The 6894-nt window shown below is 37.3% G+C and overlaps 1 pseudogene; it reads right to left on the minus strand.

The window, feature by feature from the left end:
• Positions 1 to 656: 656 nt before the first annotated feature.
• LOC124291597 lies at positions 657 to 5157 on the minus strand (annotated as a pseudogene).
• Between the last annotated feature and the right edge of the window lie 1737 nt (positions 5158 to 6894).

The following is a 6894-nucleotide window of genomic DNA, read 5'->3' on the forward strand; positions in this document are numbered from 1 at the left end:
CCCTGCTTTGTTATGGTGTTACTTTGGTTGTTCTTCCATGTACGTATATATGCTCTCTGACTCAGGGAGGATATACCTTGTGTTCCTGATAATAAAGAAGTTGACATCCACACATTATTGCTCTAGCATAATTACATGTGACAAGGACAGTTTCGACAATGACAAATCTGCATTCCTCTGTCACTTGTGTCCTAACAGTCTCTATCACTGTCTACAGACAAACGAAAATGTACCCCTTCTAACTATCAAATAACCTTACACAAGTGAGAAGCAATTGTACGGCTTTTTAACTGGTAATGTTTATCACCAAACAACCCTACCGACATGGCAGAGAGCAGTATTGAACAGTAAAAGAGACACTGGACACTTTGGTAAAACCTAACTGTGTGGGTGGCAAACCTGGACTTCAAAGCCACAAAAAAAGTACACCCTATGAAAGTTCCCCACTGGCAACAAAACATATACCTATTTACCTGAAGACAGATCTCCAATCAGTTTTTAACCTATACTTTGTGTTACATTTAGTATCTAAGGGGCATCATTAAGATTTAAATACTATATCTGAAACATTGCTCTGATCATCTGATGTCACTAGGAATGTTAATCAGACTGCCAACCTGAGAGTTTACAAAACAAAAATCAACTCTTGGCATCACTTTTCGGTAATTTTAGTGTGAACATACATATAAAATGGGTTATATATATCACGCCTCCTTGAAAACACTAAATTTGACAAGACATGGGCAACAGACTTTCTGCTGAATTTGGAGCCAGACAAAATATCCTGTCTATATTTTGCTGCTATTAGTAATTCATTGTACAATTGTGATGATTTCTAGTGCATCAGAGATGATTCTGCATGGGGTGTTTGTTAGGATCTCTCCATGATAGCTCGCTTCCTCTTCCTGTGATTTTGAACCATGGCTGACATCACCAGTTTCTCGGTTTCCCTCTTCTCTCCCATCGGAGGAAATTGTTCAGTCCCTTCTGTCCAGCACAAAACAAAACCTTCTCTGTCTCGTCCAGTCGCTCAGTCAGTTGAGAGTTGTCTTCGTTCAAGGCATTCTGGGAAGAATCCATTATTTTACGGAATCTAGACTGGAAAGTCTGTAAATAAAATATATATATAAGACAATTTCAAAGTGTATGTATCAGTCAGATAAAAGGCTTGGGACATAGTCAATCAATGGATATAAACAGTTGCTTAAATCATGTGACACATGCCAAAAAGATGTCACTGATTAAACATGTAAATCTTATCCATCATCTAATGAAGTCAGTTATCAGTCTGGTTTACATATCTTGGGCAAAATAAATCAAATGTTGTGGTTCCGATTACAGCTCTTTAAAATTTAGTTAGTTAGGTAGGTAGGTAGGTAAGAAGGTTGTTAGATAGGTAGGTAGGTAAGATTTGTTTAAATTTTTAAGAACTAATAACATATTTATCAATGTTTAATTGTTCATTTAATCAAGCTTGGAGGCCAGCATGTCGACTCTCTATCAGAATGACTGATGTCCGTCGGTGCGGGGAATAAAATGGCATCTGAATGCTTATTTTATTCATACCGCTTTAAAAAAATAGGGTTGGCACCAGAACTCAAAGGGTCGGTTGGGTAATCGGAACCAAAACATTTTGTTTAGGCCTTGTATTTGCTAGTGTCAATCCCTAACATTACATGTTAAAACAAAGTCTAAACATGGTAAACAACCTCACCAGACACTGGAACAATGATCATGAATGTAATATGTTTCTAATAAAAAATCAAATCATTCCTCCAGACAGGTGGGTGTTTATATTTGCACTCAAGATAATAATAATAATAATAAGGTCATTTGTAATGAGCTGAAGTCTGCACCATGGAGGGGCACACTCAAAGTGCCAACATACAACCTGATCAATATTATCCCGGATGGGAACGGTCAAAAGGGCTGCATGACAAAAAGGGCTGCCAAAAACGGAAAAGTCAAAGGGATGCAAGAAAGTCAAAGGGATGCAAACCCTTAGTCAAAAAAGGCCGCATCAAAGGTCAAAAGGGCCTCAGACCCTAGTCAAACGGGACCCATATACAAAAACTTCATAGTAGCATCTTTTTTTAGAAGTGTATTACAGTAAAAGGTTATACATCTATACAATGTATATTTTATGCATACTAGTCCTGTTTTTAATAGATAGTTTTTCAATATTAGAAAGAAAATGATGACTAGAAAGAATAGATGTATGTAATGGTTATTTATTAACAAAAACACTTGTCATTTATGATTATGACAAATCCATACTAAGTCTTCATTTTGTAAAGATCTCATTCAGTTTACACACTTGGCTGGTCCTGTCAGCCTCAAGCACAAACTCAGCAGTTAAGGCCCTTTTAAAAATTTGACTAGGACCCATCCCGGATAACCCAAGCTGCCCGAGAGGCACTAGAAGGTTATTTAGGTTAATAATCTCATAACTTATCCACCAGATACCCATTTATTGTTATTGATATCATTATGATTATGATATGTAACAGGAATGTAAACATTGTTATTAATTGAAACAAACTGTATGGTGCAGATCATGTCAGATAACCAGTATGTACTTTCTGACAACCAACAACTTTTATTACATTTCATTCATTTACCACGATTATGTCACAAATATAAAAATTACAATGAGGTGCAATATTTCATTTTTCTATAGCATATAAAATTCAAACACAACTATGTAGAAACCAATTTGTCTATCATTGCAAATCAAAGCTATTTTGGAATCCTTGAATCTGGTACAGGCTGTGTCCGTTGCCCCATGTATGTCATGAGCTGCCTGAGGCCAAAAAAACAAATGTTATGGTTCCGATTTCCTACATTTCAGAACTAGGGTAGGTAGGTAGGGTAGGGTTTTTTGTTTTTTGCAAAATATTTTAACATTACTCACGTGTCAGAAAATAAATTTAATTTATTATGTGGTGAGTAAAATTGTTAGGCTCGGTGGGAATATTTAGGGTTGGTCGGGAAATCGGAACCACAAGCTTTTTTTTAGGCCTGGCGTGTGGAGAGAATGACCCACCCAATTTTGTGACCAATCGACAACCCTGGAAAATGCTCCACAAGTCCCACTAGTTGGCCTGGCCTTCACATCATTTGTACATGTACAGGTTTTGCTTTGCTGATTCCTGTGTGGATGGTGTGGAATACATTCTTAACTTGTCAGCACGCTAACAAAGGTTAATCTCTTCGATCATGTGGTTGAGGCATCCGACCTCATTGGTTATCAGGTCTATGGTTCAAATCCTAAACACAAGAGATGGGACATTTCATAGCCAGTACATGTTTGCCTGTTTGTAATTATGCCAAATGTAACCATTTGATGTTAAGGCTGAATAAAAAAAATGTTGTGGTTCCGATTAGTCCTCTTTTAAAATTTAGAGGTAGGTAGGTAGGAATATTCTTTTTACATTTTTTTTTAGAAGTGAAGTACGAACTAATAACACATTTATCAATGTGTAATTGTTTATTCACCAAGCTTGCAGCCATCATGTCGACTTTCTCCATCAGAATGACCGATGTCCGTCGGTGCCGGGAAAAACAATGGTATCTGAAAGCTTATCTTATTCATACCTCTTAAAACTAATAAGGTCGGCACCAGAATTCAAGGGTTGGTCGGGTAATCAGAACAAAATGATGTTTTTTCTTAGGCCTAATCGTGTTTGTATCTGATTTACTACTTCAGTTCTCATCAGTTATTATCTTCATGATAATACATTCATATCATTACAGGTTAATATTTCTCACCTTCAGTAAGCACTTTGCTATATCAGTTCCCTCTGGATGCTCGAAGTTTAAGAGTTGTGAACCAAAGCTGTAGAAGAATGGTCCAAACTTGTGTAGGTCCACAACACTGGCGTCAGCAGACAATATTTCTCTGTAACCTTCCCTGTACTGTTTGGGCATTTCAACGCTAACAATGTGACGTTCTGACTACACAATGCTCGTGCCATCCAACATGGAAGTTCCATTTTAGTGTCTACTGGAATATTATCGCCTTCAGAACTTGGATCCAAATATCCTGCAACAAAATAAACCCTGCACAGTCATTTTAAGTTAACTACTTATATAAAGACAATGAATGCTCTGTGTTTTATTCTCTGCAACTGGTATGCTGGCACAAGTCCAGTAAATGTTCTATATCTGACCAGAGAAATTGTCTGAACCATGTATGGTGTGAACGTGCCAAATATGCAACATGTTTCTGCTAATGCGTTTACATGTAATCATTAATTATAATTTCTGCTGTCAACATGGTCAAATAGCTGGAATACTGTTGAACGCGGCGTAAACAACAAACAAACGATTATCTCTGAACTGGGTCCACCTATTAATTAAGAGAGGAGGTGGGGGCTTAGCCTCTGAGTGGGTTAAGGTGTTCGCTCGTCTGGGGTGGATCCCAACATGACAACATCAGTGTTCACGAATAGTGTAACTGACGCTCCTGACCTATATCCAGCAGATTCGCCAACATTCCGATAGAAGTCTCCACGCACGGCAGCCCCAGTGTCTGACTGTATATTTCACAAATGACTTTGACTGAAGTGCTGATATATGTGACATGTGACACTTGTTTGCTGCTTGACAAATCGTATGTTTTGTTAATAAAGTTCAATGCCAATTATAGTGTTTAATAATTAAATCTGAAATGTGTGTTTAATTTTATTCTATGGGTCTATCATTGAAACTTTACAGGACCCAATGTCTTGTTACTTTGAAACACCATTCGTGAACACTGGTACAATATGTGACGATGCCCGTTTTGGTGAACCCCGCTACAGGTGGCGTAAACAAACTCACCTCATCATCTCACTGATGCAGATATGAAGAGAATGAATAATTATGCGATAACAAGATCCGTGAATTATTTCCAAAATACCTGTAAACACAAACACACAGTCAACATACATATGCCGAAATGTCAACATACGATTACAACCCGGGTGTCTAAATTTAGGACCTCCAATTACCTATCGGTATTTCTGAAATCTGGTTGACGAAGTCATAGTTGATTCATCAGTAAGTCAGAACAGTTTATCAGTACGCCGCGATGAGCATTACCTCGAGTTTACATGGTATTTTCTCCTGGTTGCCAGCATGTCGTCCAGGGAAGCAATAGTTACCTTCGGCCATTCCGTTGTATTAGTAGCTACAGCCTGGTTCCCTCATTCGTTACGCCTGCGCTACGCTACGATACTGACCCAGGCAACCACTGCTGAATGGCGGCGCCAGCCGGCAGGGAGACGCAGCCATACACTTACTATGTGAAAATCCGAGAACGGGTGGTTAGAATTTTTCATAGTATTTCCATCGATACTAGCGGCAAAGTATACGTCACCAGAACAACACCCATCGTTACTTTCCAGTGCAATGAACACGTTTTTAAGCAGTGCTCTGAGACACGAAAATCGTCGTTACATGGGCGATATGTAAACAATGACACACATCCTATTTTCATCACCGACATGTGCTTTGATATATCGTGCCAGCTCGTACTGTTATTGCCACAAAATCGTACACATAAAACATGGATCTGAACGACCACATTGATTGAATATAGTTAGCATCTTTATTTTAGCAAATTGATGACGAAAATATCGCCGATTATGTCCACGTGTCTTCCATCGTTTCAGGGTTGGTTAGGTCAATATATTTTCTTTCGATCGCCTTGTGAAATTACAAGGTAAAAGTGTTTAGGATGGATGATGTTAATGACAGGGTTTGTCATTTCTCTGATATTTAGCCTCTACAAAACCACATAAAACAGTTAACATATATACCAATATCATTTAGAAATGTTTATGGATTATAATAAACATGGTGAATCAAATGATCTATATACAAAATGCACACACATATACAGCTCTAAAAACAATGAATTTGATACTTAATATTATTAAACTGAATATATAAAAAATACATGGTATGATCAGTATGTTAAAGCATTGGTATAACATATATGTGAAGAAGAACTTTTTAGACAAATGAACATTCCAATTATTTGTGAACTGTTGAATTTATGTATGATTTTTACCAAAGAAACCTGTCATGAGAACTGTAGTTTTTAGCGGCTTTAAGCCAGTATGAGGAGTATACATTTGCTGTAGCATTGATTATTTTGAGCATGATAACCCTGGTGTTATTAGAATAGTCTGATACAAATCATCTGATATCAGCAATTATTCATTCAGATGTCAGTTAACTAGTTTGGGTAAATGCTGCTATGGACTCTTTTGCTTTACTTTATTATAATTTACAGCAGTGCATTGCATACATAATTCAACACACCATCAGTGCGATTTTGTTTTGAATTTTGGGTAATTTTGCTCTAAATTTTGTTAACCAGTTCACTATTGTGATTATATTTTTTAAATCAAAAGTTTTATGGTGTGTATCTTGAAATTTCAGGGTTCTTTATATAGATATTGGGTAACTGTGTTAACACCTAAACTTATTTGGACTAAAGCACTAACTACTCTTTGGTGCAATAGAGTAAGAAGGCTGGTATGGCATTGTACAGATGTCAAAAAAGAAAGCTGAAAAATAAACCATGTCAAGATTAATTATGATATTTAATACTCATGCTTTTTCCTACAGTGTGTAATGGTGCAAGTATAGGGGACCTCATACTGTACAATTATTGAAGATGTATAGCATGAAAAATGTAAACAGTTTTCTCAAAAACAGCAAACAATGTTATGGTTTGGGGAGAATGTGGCAGAACCCCTCTCCAACTTCTGTGCACACCACAAGTCCTATATCCGGCGGTATTGGTGCAGGCTACTGTATTTGGATGAACGCAAACTGGGCCTCGCCATTCCTCAAATTCAAATATATTCTGTTTAGACTCTCATCCATATTTAGAATATC

This window comes from Haliotis rubra, unplaced genomic scaffold, assembly GCF_003918875.1.
Source record: "Haliotis rubra isolate DU_JTF1 unplaced genomic scaffold, ASM391887v1 Scf498, whole genome shotgun sequence".
NCBI lineage: Eukaryota > Metazoa > Mollusca > Gastropoda > Lepetellida > Haliotidae > Haliotis > Haliotis rubra.